The 14,371-nt window shown below is 45.3% G+C and overlaps 1 protein-coding gene across 4 annotated transcripts in view; it reads right to left on the bottom strand.

Moving 5' to 3' along the window:
- The window catches only part of CLTA (clathrin light chain A), a 137,392-nt gene that overhangs the window by 57,341 nt on the left and 65,680 nt on the right, over positions 1–14,371 (bottom strand). The gene's annotated exons all lie outside the window — the stretch shown is intronic.

Here is a 14,371-nt window from a genome sequence, read left to right as displayed (position 1 = left end):
TGTAATTTTAAACTCTCCCGCTCTCCTTTGTTGCCTCCACTACGTATTCTCTTGTTGCTTTCAGAAATTTCCCCAACGCAATTGTAATATCCAACAAGCATTTACAATGCAATGGTTTTGCCTTTGTTAAAGTTAGAGCTATTGGCATTGCTATTGACATTTTTTTTTTTTTTAAACATAAATAAATGGCATTGTCATTTACAATGCCACTAGCTTTATCTCTCGCAAATGACACACACAAACAACCACAGAGAGCCCCCCCCAAACACACACAGAGCCCCCCCCACACACACAGCCACACAGAGCCCCCCACACACACAGCCACACAGAGCTCCCCACACACAGCCACACAAAGCCCCCCCACACAGAGCCCTCCACACACACCCACACAGAGCCCTCCACACACACCCACACAGAGCCCCCCCACCCCCACACATAGCCCCCCCACACACACACCTCCTGGCCCATTATCTTTTCTCATCAAAATAACTGCCACGCCCCTTTCTTTGTTCTGAAAATGGTAGGTAGCAAGCCATTTCAAATCTAGGGGCCTGTGGCCTAAAGAGAACTTTCTGAGGGCATGGAAAGAACAGCAGCCTCCTTTTTCATGGATGAGCATCCCCTAGCTCGGTTCTTATACTCCACCTGTCTTTCTTTGATACTTCCTCCATTCTTTCCATAGTGTCAACAGTGGGTCAATATGCTTTGTCCTTTCTTTCCATAGCATCATGGCCGCTGTTGGATTCGATACCAAGTCCCCTCTTTCCATTGCTATTATAAACAGTCTGTCTCGATTCCTCCTCTTTTCGTTTAATAGCTTTCAAAGACTGTCTGGGAAAACGCGTGCTCTAAATGTAAGACTGGAGGCAAATAATATCTAGAGGCAAATAATATCTGGAGGCACTCGCGTCATGCACACTCCCAGACTTGCTTGTGCATGTGTTTTTTTTGTAATACAGATAAACAAATGGCTTTGTCGTCGACTAGTAAATAGCTTTGTAGTTACGAAATGTGAGACCTATTGCATTTGCACTTATACACACATATAGGTATATGTACACAGAGCTATACACACACAGAGCTCCTCCTCTATACACATTGACAGGCTTTGTATACACAGCTACATACACCACAGCTACAGACATGCACAGTTATACAGACAGTTCCACACACACACACACACACACACACACACACACACACACACACACACACACACACACACACACACAGTATTGTACATACATAGCATCACACACACATAGCATTACACACAGACAGCATCACTCAGCTCCTGGACACATATCTGCACACATACACAGCTACAGACACACAGCCACACATTGCTACACACATACACATAGCATCACACACATACACAGCATCACTTAGCTCTTGTACACATAGCTGCACACATACACAGGTACAGAGGTGCACAGTTTGAACTTGTTATAGACACATACAGCATCACACACATAGTATCACACACACATAGCTCTACACATACACAGCCACTCACTGGCACTCTGGACTCGCACTCTCAAGCAGGCAACAGGGTCACGAAAACGGAGGCACAAGCAGGCTACAGGGTCACAAAAACGGAGGCACAAGCAGGCAACATGGTCACGAAAACTGAGGCACAAGCAGGCAACAGGGTCACGAAAACGGAGGCACAAGCAGGCAACAGGGTCACGAAAACAGAGGCACAAGCAGGCGACAGGGTCACGAAAACGGAGGCACTAGCAGGCGACAACAAGTTATTGTGGGCACAAACAGTGGACCAGTCCCACCCACTAGCCGGGCATCTCCATTGAACAGCAATTACTACCTGCGACCGGCACTGCAATGGGTGCAGTTCTGCCAGAAAACAGAGGCACAAGCAGGCAACAGGGTCAAGAAAACGGAGGCACAAGCAGGCGCCAGGGGCACGAAAACGGAGGCACAAGCAGGCAACAGGGGCACGAAAACGGAGGCACAAGCAGGCAACCGGGTCACGAAAACGGAGGCACAAGCAGGCAACAGGGTCACGAAAACGGAGGCACAAGCAGGCGACAGCAAGTTATTGTGGGCACAAACAGTGGACCAGTCCCACCCACTGTTCACTCTCCATTGAACAGCAATTACTACCTGCGACCGGCACTGCAATAAGTGCAGTTCTGCCAGCTGGTATAGACGTTTACACGAGTAGTTGACTGCTACAAAACGTAATGCAAGTGGGCTAGAAGAAAGGCTCTGCGGCGGAAATACAATAAAACGTAGGGGTTAGGGTTACGAAATGAAGGCAACCCTGGGAAATAACCACCAGGTTCGGAGCCATGGTTTACCGCACTGTGCCAGGACGGAGCCCCCAGACCCCGGTGTTTATAACTTCCACCGCGTAACCAAGCTAAGGCCCTGGTGTGTTCCCGCGCGGGCGACTCTTCGGACACCGACACTTACTTGTGGTAGTCAGACCAGCAGAGGCAGCTCCACAGACTGCCAGGGAGAGCACCAGGAGCGCACCCCAGCCCGAGAGCCGCGACCTTCCGCATCATGGTCCTCGGTGGGTCCTTCCTATCTGCTGCCGGCACAGTTAACTAGAAATCCTGCTGAATGTGCCAAGTCTCCCTTCAGAGTGTCACTAAGGAAAAGCTCCAGCGTCTGTTGCAACCTGCGAATGAGTGGCCCCAGTGGGCGCCTCCTTCACAACCCCAGGCCGACTCCGCCTCCCTCTTCCGGCCCTCAGGTAGCCTCCGCCCGCCGCATGCTCTAAAGTTTCAACAGAAACCCAGCAGGTCTGTGGCCTAAGCCCCCCCCCCCCCTCTCTGACGGCAGGTGAGGCCCCAGGGCTCACATCATGCGCGAGGCAGGCATTAGCACTACTTCACGGCTGCGAAGGGCCGTTCACAGAGGATCAGGTAACAATTGGAGGGTCATTAGCTTTTCCAATGACTCAAGCTGCGTTTCGGGGTAGCCATTTTACGCCTGAGGCCAGGGATTTGAGCAGAGGTAAAAGTGGGTTGAAAATATGTCGAGCCCAGGCTTGCCTGACTCTGGTTTGGGCTATTTTTTTCTTCTGAAACAAAAACTAAAACAGCAAGCACATAAAAACAAGCATTTACAATGCAACGGAGGGGGGGGGCGGAAGGCACGGAGAGCGGGAGGGGGGCGGGAACGGCCACACACTGACAGCGGGAGGGGGGGGCGGGAACAGACACACACGGACATAAAGCAACAAACAAAAAAACAAAGCACTCACCTGGACTTCTTCCGGCGGCCGTGGTCGGCATGGAAGAGGGGCGGGAGAGGGGACGGGAGAGGGGGCGGGAAAGACGACCACGCCCACTCGAGCAGGAAGGCGGGTGCTGGCTCAATGCCGGACCAGATTCGGGGGCGTTCGAGGGCTTTTGGCTGACGTAGCGTGACGTCGCCAAAAGCGAAAAATTCTCGGAAACACCCCCGAATCTGGTCCGGGATTGACGGACAGAGCCGTCTCCCAATGGCTAGCCTCCATTTATGGAGCTAGCCAATGGGAGCAGGGGGCGAGTCCCTGTTCCCCACTGTAAAACATAAGGTTTTTCTAGCGCATGCGCACTTCGTGTGCATTTGCTAGGCAAAACCTAAAAATGACATTCCTGTAAGAAGGTCGATGGCGTCAGCACGAGAGGTCACCTGATATTTTTAAGAAATTGGGCGTAAAAAAGCTTTCCGAATTGCTAAAATCCATGAACAGTCAAACAGTATATGTAAAATATCATTTCTTACTCCTAGACCACATTTACAAGTACCGTCCGGTTGGACCAGGGCCACTCTTATTTTTCTTTCAATCTTCCATGGATTTAGGCCCACCCGCACCTTCAAGATTTCATGTCTTAGCCATCTATTGGGCAGTAAATTCAGGTATGGGAACCGGACCTCCTTTTCCCATTCATTCTTTACCCAATTCACCGATTTTTTTAGCCTCAGATAGTCCATGTCTTGTGATCTGGAGTATTCGAGCCCTTGGTCTCTAAGCATTTTTTTAGTACAGACTATATTCAACAATGGTGGGGAGAGGCTCAATTTCCAGTGCGCGGCTACCGTCTGGAGGGTTTTCTTCACATCTCACGCCCAGCGTAAGCGGCTTACTTGAATTTCCTCTCTACACCAAATTGAAACCTTCTCTTCAACACCAGACTCCTGTCGGTTCCAAAATCTTATTCATGACATTTGAGTCTTTACATCCCATGATGTCAATCCCACCTCCATTCTAATAGCTTGAATCATGGAGCTATTTTGTAAGGACAGCAACATTTTCTGAATTTTACCTTCTTCCCGGTCCCATCCTCTTTTACCACTCAGGTAAAGCACCTCTGCTCCATAAAGCACTTGTGGGGGGATCATAACTTCAAAAGCCTTTAAAAGCGGTCTGTGTGACATATCACCGTAGTCTTTATTAAATTTTTTCAGACCACAGACCGATGAATGAGCCTTTGCCGTTTGTGCCTCCAAGTGGGTATTCCACTTTAATGTGCTATTAAACCAAAGTCCTAAGTATTTATATTCACCTACTACGTCTAATTTATCCTGTCCTAAAAACCAATTAAAATTATTTACCCTCTTTCCAAAACATAGGATCTTTGTTTTCTCCATATTCACGGTTAAGAGCTTTTTATCACAGTACTTTTGAACACATTTAGTTTCCTTTGGCGGCCCATTTCAGTTTGATCCAAGATTACAAGGTCATCAGCATATAAGAGACATGACACACTATTGCTATTCATTCGTGGGCTCGCACTTTTTTCAACTTCCAAGGCCGCTGGAAGGTCTGCCAAGAAGATTGAAAAAAGCAAGGGTGCCAAAACGCACCCTTGTCTCGGACCGTTCCTTACTGGAATTTTATGGGTTAATGAGCCCTTTATGTCTCTAATGACCTGGGCCCAATTGCCACTATGTAATTCTTTTAAGATGTTCAATATACCCAGTGGCATTCCATAGTTTTCTAGTACTTCCCAAAGGCTATTTCGGTCCACTGTGTCAAACGCCGCCCGGAAATCAACGAAACCGCAAAATAATTTGCCATTTTGTTCCATCGATTTACTGGCCTTCTTTGAAGCCACCTTGTTCGACCGAAACAATAGACCTGTGTTCCACCCAAACTTTTAGCTTGCTAAGAATTATTTTAGAGAAATTTGTTTCTCCTATATCCAATAGGTTGATTAGCCTATAATTCTTCGGGGCATATACATCCCCTTTCTTATGTAGCGGTCTTATTATAGCTCCCTTCCAGTTTGGGGGCATAATCCCTTGGTCTAAAATGAAGGCAAACATTTTCGCGTAGAATTCCACCCACCAGGTCTGGTTTGAATTTAATATCAGGGCTGGTAAATTATCTGGGCCGGCAGCTTTGGTTAGATTCAGTGTCCTTATTGTCCTAAGGACATTTGTTATTGAGCACTCTTCTTTTAGATCGTCTAAGAGGCCTCTCCAATCCCCTGGTGCCTCATTTCCAGTACCACTCTCAGGGGCGTATAATTGCTGTATATACTCTGCCCACGCCCCCTCTTCCACTACGCAAATCATAGGAGGAACCGAAGGTCCCGTTGCCGACTGGATTAGCTTCCAGAACTGCCGTATATTCTTGGCTTCGATTGCTTCCAATAATTTGCCCCTAAACAAACTTAAAAGTAAAAGATGTATTGTTAAATAAATGAATATGATTGTTATACTAGAAAATGAAGAAGAACGCCTATTACATTTAGTTGTTGGGTTCATACCTGGGATAATAAATTAAACATACTTTTGATTTCTATTCGGAATTGGATATAGTACTTACCAATTTCCAACCAAGTGATTATTTGCTGAATTACTCCTACAGAAGTTATGTGTTTGTTTTACATGTACTCGGTCTCCGGAAAAATGATTGTTCTGCCCTACCGTGTTTAACTTTGTAGTACATAGTTGTCAAAATGTTGACAATGAAAAGTAAAATAAAATGCAGTGCTTACAGGTGGGAGGGGGTGATGTGAAGAGGATATTAGGATGTGCACTCAGGAGAGAGCGAAAAGAGGGTGCTGAAAAGAAACAGATGAAAGTTAAGACATGCAGATGTACGAGATGGGGAGAGAAAAGGCCACAGATGTCTTACAGAGAGTGAACATAATATATGTGATGAAGTACCCCTTCCACAGGGCTCAGTAATATTTAATTCAGAGCCTCATAATTTCAGAATTGAAACATTCGGAATTCAAAGTATTTCCATCAAAAGCATTGTTGCTACTCAATTATCTGGATACAATAACAGAAAGCTCAAACTAAAATACGGACGGCAGCCTGTGGAAATTGCAGAAATTTACTTTACATGCTACATTCTTAAGACACGCCCCTTTTAGAGACCACCTGCCCCAATTTTTTAATCGCTCTTAAAGTCTTGGTAAGAGCTATTTGCAGATTTCAGTCTCTCAGTCTTACGAAAAGGATCCTGGTATAGTGCAATATTCATTTTAAACTTGTACGTACAGTACACAGATTCCTTTCATTCAAATGATTCTGAGATAGCTGCCACACACTAACTCTCAACATAGTTTACAATCCTTTTTAAGATGCAACCGTATTTATGGCATCTAATGACAATTCAAGGAGGATTAGAACAGTCTAAATACCAGTAGTGCTGGTCAAACAATGACTCAAGTAAATAACTTTCCTTGCAGTGGAGTAAGGAGCAGTCAATATCTCGGAAGGAAGGCACGGATCTGAAGTTTTCCGAGCGGGATTTTATTAACATAATCTAGAAACTGAATGATATGTGCCTTCATAAGGCAGATCATCAACCACTCAGATGCTTTATAAAGCTCAGAGGATGAGAGAAAAACAGACCACCCTATTCGCACAAAAAGAAGCCGAAAAGTAGGGGCAGAAATTAACAACACACCTGAGCATACTTTTCAGATTTTTGTTAAATACACAAAAACACTCCCTAATATACACCTGCAAAGCTGTGCCTTCTGCATGTTTCCAGGTGTACTCCTGGGAATGCCATGTGAGTTTCTAAAACTGTGCCAAAGGAGCCACTCACAGCTGAGTTATGGTATGGCACCCCTTGCCAAAGCACTCCCTCTCCCCTTTTTGGAGAGGGATCCAGTATGTAGGCCTTGGAGTCTCAGAGACCCTTCTGAGAGAGTCCACTGCGTAAAGGGAACCTCCCACAATAGAGATAGGGAAGCGATACCACTTCCCCTGGGATCACAGCTTACTGGATTTTGGACGTTGCTTTGACTCGTCTACCGGTTTGTGTCCCCGTCGCCCTTCCCCTCCTCTCTTCCTGCTGTGTCCATCACCCTCCTCTTCTCTTTCCCCCCTCATTACCCCTCCCCTGAATCTTTACCCTTGCCTGCTTTTCCCCTTATGTATCTGTGCTTATTATTTTATCTCGTCCTTACAAGTAACTATGTTGCCATGCTCTAATAACTGTGTAACCTCTGTAACCTTGTAACCTGTAACTATGATCTGATGCTCATGTAAAGCTCTCTGATACCTCCGGGTCTAGTCAGCGCTATATAAAACCTTTCAAATAAATACATTTATTTTCCTTGTCTGTGTTGGAGGAACAGAGCCCTCTGTACAAATACACACGTGTTTTTACTCCACAGTGAAACCATTTTCCTCTGGAGCTCGACACATCTCCCTGGTGAAAGTACTTTATAAGTGTAAAAGGGCAGGTGAAACAGAAGACCTCATGACCAGATTAAGCACATATTTCTTGAATACGTTTTTGCAGATGTAATCTCCGCCAAAACGGCAACTTTCCACATCAAATAAACTTGATCAAATTTTTGTGTCTGTCAGAGGACGCAACACTAATCCCTTCTCTTAAACGGTCAGATTTTCAATCAAGAGAATTGTGTCTTTTTAAGTCATGCAAAACAATCCCAACTACGCGTCTTAAAGAACAGACATTAGATGAGTATTATTGTTTGGCATGTAACAGCAGCTGCGTCACAACCAAAGAGATCATGCATGCATTTACTAGGCAGGTGGCTGAACAACACACCTCTCTACTCCATTAAAAAAAATAGTGTCTAGTTTTCATGCAAGGGACTAAAAGTAATTTTAAAAAGTTTCCAGGCTTTGTTCAAAATGTCCATACAGTGCTCAGCCTGGCAATTCTGCCTGCATTAAAAACCTCAGTAATCTTGCTCTCAGATTTAATGTGGTTAAACTGTGCTGTGTTATGGCATCTTTCCCTTCCAAGAGAGGAGGTTGAACCTTAACGTCTAACTCCTATCGAGGCCCTGTCCAGGTGAGAGGCAGAATTCAATAATTATTTGTTTAATATCCAGTTTGGGATTCTCAGCACCTTTTCTGTGCTGAAAGTCACACTGACGGATGAAGTCAAGAAAGAGTGAAAAAGTGTTAAGTGTCCTCCGCCTATTTATCAAGACATGGGTTTTTAAGCAGTTGTCCTCTTACAAAGATGGAGGTACTGTGTCAGCAATCGAAGACTTCTTTCATTTGATAGGCCTGCTGAGGTCCTCACCACTCTGTAACAATACTAACCAGTAACTTCAATTTAATTCCTCTCAATGTGTTTTCCATCACTGCATTATAATTACAAACTGTTTCGTTAAAGTGTTTAACAGGTACACAAAATTATACAAATTAAGGGAAGATCAATCATAAGCTAACATCGTGGACAATCAGACAAGACTGAGGAAGTAGATGCTCTGTTCATAAAGGCTTCAAATGGAGGAAAGAATGGAGATGAAATGATGAAATAATGGAAAGGGAGAAAGGTCCAGTGTAGTGCTTTTTCACACTATTTTCATTTAAATCTCTGCTTCCCCTTATTGGATTTATATTATTTTGGACTTATTTTCCCTTTACACATTTTCTCTCGATTTTAAAATTGGAGGAGAAATTTTATAATGATATGTCATTTTTTTTAATTATTATTATAGATGCACTGCTTAAATACTTTATTGACCCTGGTCCACCCAAAATAATGATCCACTTTCCTATAAAGACCTTTCCAGGTATTCTACAACAGGCCAGGATGAAATCATTGGAGTTAATGCTGCGCACAAACTGAAAATGAAGTAATTACCAGGCAATATATTTAAACACGGTCAAAATAGTTAAAGTCCAGAAAGTTACGTTAAACATTCCTAACTCGTATCATTGCCCCCTTCCTTCTTTTGATGTGCTGACACTATCCCTTCACCCACCTTTCACTTACCCCAAATGTCCGCAAGGGGACCACGTGACAAGCATAGACCATTAGAGCAAAGGATTAGACTTACCTTGTGCACAAAGTGCACAAAGAAATTCTTTCCCTCACTGACAGCCAACAGGCACTGTAAACATGTCGCTCTCAACTGGATTATTTCCCAACCACTAAAACATACAACTCTTGAATAAACTAATCACTGAGACCTGGATAATTAGAGACATATTTTTAATCACTTATTCCAGCATAGTCTTGATAGGATAGGGGATAAACCATGTGAAACAGAGCAAATCCTCCTTACATGCAAAATTGGGCGTCAGGTCCATGAGGAGAGAGGAGATTGCATGTGAACATCAGAATACTTGATAGCAGATCCAGGGTTTTCTTCCTAAACAAAGCCAGCAAGGTTCATCAGGCTAGAGCAGCCTTCTCCAGCATGTAGCTTGCGGACTAATACTAGCTCTCCATACACTTGTATAAAGCCCTCTTGTGTGTGCAGGCCAGCTGTATACATTTGAAAATGTTCCTCAATTAAATTAAAATTTGTATGCCATAGTTGAAAAATGTGTATAGGAGAGAAAAGTTGAAGCATTTTCAGAACCAATAACGTTATATTTGGAGAAAAAAATGGATGAAATGCCAAAATAAGATTGAAGCTGATATTGGAGTAATAAATCATGCAGTATTGGAGAGAATCATTAATAGGTCCTTGATGCCAGTAGCTTTGCAGCTATGGTTGTAACCTTCTACCCATTAAGAGGAATTTCAAATTGACGAAGACTAGCTTACACCACTGCTGGCAACTATGTCTGATGTACTAAGGTGACCGCTGCTGGTAATTTGCACAAAGGGTCACTAGTCGCAGTTACAACATTAATAATATTGGAAGCTCAGGATTATTATTTTTTACTTCAAGTAGGTCTTTTTACATAAAATGTTGGAGACCCTCTGGGTCAGAGCAATCCAAATGAAGTGTAATGCAGGGTGCCGTAGGGATTTGGTCTTTAAACACTACTGGGTCAATGCATTTTCTCTAGTTTATCGAGCTTCATTTCAAGTGCGCTTTCAAACATATGCCAAACACTAACATAACAAGCATTTGCAATGCAATAGGTCTGGCATTTGCGAGAGTAGGAGCTATTGGCATTGTAAAGGACAATGCCTTTTATTAATTTGTTTTAAAAACCTGCAAGCGGTGCATAAACACGCACTTTGTATGTATAGTCCTTGCTTACGAAAAGCAAGGCTTGCAGTAAAGGAGAATGCCAGCCTTGCTTCTCATAAGCAAGGAATAAGTACAAAGTGCTTGTTTAGGCACAACTTGCAGGGTTTCAACGCATAAATAAAAGGCATTGTCATATACAATGCCAATAGCTCAAACTCTCGCAAATGCGAGACCTATTGCTTTGCAAATGCTTGTTCTAGAAGTGCCCAGGTGTCATCTAATGATTCAGAGACCCTAACACTTTGCCCCGCCTCCATCTTAACTCGAAAGCAAACCATTGCAGTGAAGAAATCACCACCAACCAATATGCACATAATATGAGGCAGGCTGGCAGAACTTCTGCAGCAGGGGATGTGATCATGTTTTGCCAACAAACAAGGCACGCCTGGCGCCCCCCTTCCTCAGTCACGCAGTTGAAGACATGTTGGAGGGCTGTAAATACTCGGTCGGGACTACCACAGACGGCGGATATTTTCACGGGCATAACGGGTGCCCTTACATGCAGGCGGGACACTTGATTCACAGGCAGGCGGAGTGTGGCTTTCATTTCTTAGCCATAATGGGAGGGACAAACATGTTTTCATCTTCCAGGGGACATGTCTGAGGCAGTGTATCACTCTTGCAGGTAGGGCAGGGAGAGGATTCGCTCTCGACGGCAGGTGACCTGGTTTTATAACCAGGAGATCAGAACGGATTCAAGAGGTGGATGATCTCTTTACAGGGCAGGGTTCGCAGATATTCACTTTGGAAATCTGGGTCAGACATGTACCTGGGAAGGCAGGAATGAAGCAGTATGTGCCGGGTCTGCCTAGGGTAATGAAAATCTGCCCTGCCTGTCAGCGGAAAGGGAAATCTGCCCTACCGGTCTGGGAAAAAGTAAATCTGTCCGGTCTGTCTGGGAAAGAGTAAATCTGTCCTGTCTGTCTGGGAAAGGGCAAATAGGCCCTGTTGGTGTAAGGAAAGACTGCAAGAGAAAGGCAAATTTGCCCGCCTCCCTGCCTGCCTTGGGGAAGGGTAATCTGCCCTGTCTAGGAGTGACACTGTTACTTACTTGGATACGACAGTGACAGATTTCAACAGTGCCAAATTCATACATTTATCTCCTTTCCCACGGCCTAGCAGGCAGCTCTCTTACCCAACAGAGGCAGACACCATTTTCACAAGGCAGGTAAAGGCAGGCAAGTGTTCAATTTTGTACTTTTGCAGGCAGGTCACAAAAAATATTTAGCACTTCCCCCGAGAAGCAGGGTGGACATTCTGTTTATAAATAGGTAGGCGAGGAGTAGATACGCTCTTCTTCGGTTTGCAGGGGAATCACATCTCTTTGGTAGAGCTGGTACCACCCTGAAATTCCCGGTGCCCTATTTCAATGGCGAGGGGCGGGTTATTGCCACTCTTGTAGGCAGCAGGGGCAGTAGTTTATTTTCACAGCCAGTTATAAACTTTCGGATGCAAATTTAGGAAGATAGTCCCTGCCAGGCCTCCGTAGGTAGGTAGAGGCATGCTTTGCTTTAACAGACAGGCAGGGGTAGACAGATATAGTCTTTCACAGATGGATAGGGGCAGGGCTGCTGCTGCTTTTGCAGGTTTGGTGGGGCAGATAGTCCTCAGCAGGCAGGGGTGATAGACTGCTGGAGGAGATGGGTTATGGACGAGAGGCAGATATTCCTCTTGCAGGAAGGGGCAGTAATAGATAGAGGGGACAGAAGTTTTGACTTCTTGAAAGAACAAGGAAGTCAACAAGCCTTGGCAAAGGCAACCCACGCAGGAAGTGAAGATCGGCTTCTTGTACAGACCAGCAAGGTCTGTGGAGCTTCCCCTATACAGGAGAGCAAGAGCAAGCCCAGAGCAACCAGGCAAGCAGCGTTGATTCAAAATGGTGTCTTCAAGATGGCCACTAGCCAACGGGCTAGCAACCGCAAAGACACGTCGAGGAGAAATGCAAGAGCAGGCCCCACATGGCACGTGTGGAGGGCTGAGCTTCGGTGCACTTATAGCTCGGGGCTTCTCAAGTCCGAATGCAAAACTTCAACGACGCCTCCGAAGCTGCACAGTTTAGCAAAGAGCAAAATGGCCAGAGGTCCGGTCCCACGTCTCTCGTGTCCGCCACGGGTCTCAGCTTTGCTGGAGGTGTGGGTCGGGTCTGAGAAGTCTGGAAGTCCAGTCCTGTGAAGCAGAGTCGTTGGGATCCTTCGGGAGAGTCGACAAAGCAAACCGGCAATTCGCTAGGTGGTGCCTGTTTGCGCAGGGTGGTCACTCTTTGACCACAAGGGAGATTCTTCAGTCTTATAGTTGAAGTAGAATGTCGAAGGTCCAGAGTTTCGTTTCAGAGTTTCAGTTCAGGATAATCTAAAGTCTCTAGACTCAGCTCCTAGCTTTATACTGATTAAAGGGGCTGGATTACCTGCTAGGTCCCTCTATGGGTGGAACCTGGGAAGGGGGTGGTTACACCCCTTTCCCTTTGTGCAGTTTTGCGCCAGTGCTGGGGCTGGAGTGCCCCAGCAACTGGTTTGAACCGGGCTATGCATGGAGCACCTTGTGTGCCCTTGCAGTGCCTCATTTCATTCAACCCACCCTGCCCCAATACACTATAGCCTGTCTGGGGAGGTGCTAGCACCTCCCAAGGCAGGAAACCTATTGCCCAGGCCTCCCTCGCTGGAAGGGCTCCCAGCTGCAGGAGGTCAGACTTGTGTCTGTGGCAGCAGCATCCATTTTGTGATGCTAAGGCTCTTAACCGGGTAAAGCTACAACTACATGTCTTCTCCCTCTAGAAGGGTGGAATGCTACCCCCGTCGCCAGAACTGGCGAGGGGGTAGTATTCCAAAGCGTATGACACTTTACACGACATGTTTTGATAAAGCCAAAACAAAGTTAGCATTAACCGCGAGGATTATAATGCACTAAAGAGTATATGGAATGGCTATATCATAGAACAGCTATAAGGACATGGTTCCGAAAGCTGAAGACAGGCTCAGCTCATGCTAGAGCACCATCTCACATAAAACCAAGCGCTCTGCCTTCAGGATTGTTAAGGCCTGCCATAGGAGTGACTTATAGGTATCTATGTGTCTATAACTAATGGTAGGTATAGGGATACTATACCTAAGCAAGGGGTGATTACATGACCTTGCCCCAGCTGAGTGATCAGCCAGTTGTGTCAATGTGGATGGCCAGCCAGGGGTGGCATAATACATGCTGCAGCCCCTGGTAGGCCTTGGATGCACCTATGCCCTGGGTACCTATGGTACACTATACAGGGGCTCATAAGGTGACCCAATATCCAATTGGAGATGTACCTAAAGTACATGGAGTCCATTTTACAGTGAAAGCAGATAGTTGGCCTGGGATCCTGCTAATTGGGGCCCCAGGCTAAGTCGAAAACCAGCTAAACACTAGGCAACAAGTTGGGGTAACCATATAGTCAGATATCCACCTTCCTACACTATGCACGTAGAGTAATGGCGGAGTACAGTGCACAGCCACAAAATAAGTGCATTTGTTGGACACAAAGAAGGTGTCAGTTACGGAAAACCAGGGAAATAAAGAAGAGTTGAGGGCATTTCACAGAGGGAGCACTCGAGGATATGCAGAGGTTGGAAAAACCGAATGCTGCCAGAAACCATATCAAACAAAGGGCACTACCATGCACTTCTTCAATTTGGGCAAAAAGAGTATGAGTCTACATCACAAACAATGAGAAATTTAAATATTCGGTATGCAAAGACCAATATAAAAGTCAGATGAGCAAGGCCATCCGACAACAACTGCTAATTCTCCAAGGAGAGAAAAAAAAACCAAAAAAAAACAAGAGGACGAGACGGTAGCGAAGATGACCTGGACCAAAGATGCAAAGGCATGATCCCATAGACTGAATCCATTTATGCCACAGAAATGTCTATCACTTTTGTTTTGTTCACAGACATTAATGACCTAAAAGGTGTGATACTGAGTGAGCTGTTTAC

This window comes from Lissotriton vulgaris, chromosome 3_1 (genome assembly GCF_964263255.1).
Source record: "Lissotriton vulgaris chromosome 3_1, aLisVul1.2, whole genome shotgun sequence".
NCBI classification, from domain to species: domain Eukaryota; kingdom Metazoa; phylum Chordata; class Amphibia; order Caudata; family Salamandridae; genus Lissotriton; species Lissotriton vulgaris.
The sequence above is the reverse complement of the archived record's forward strand: the minus strand, read 5'-3'. Positions and strand labels throughout refer to the sequence as shown.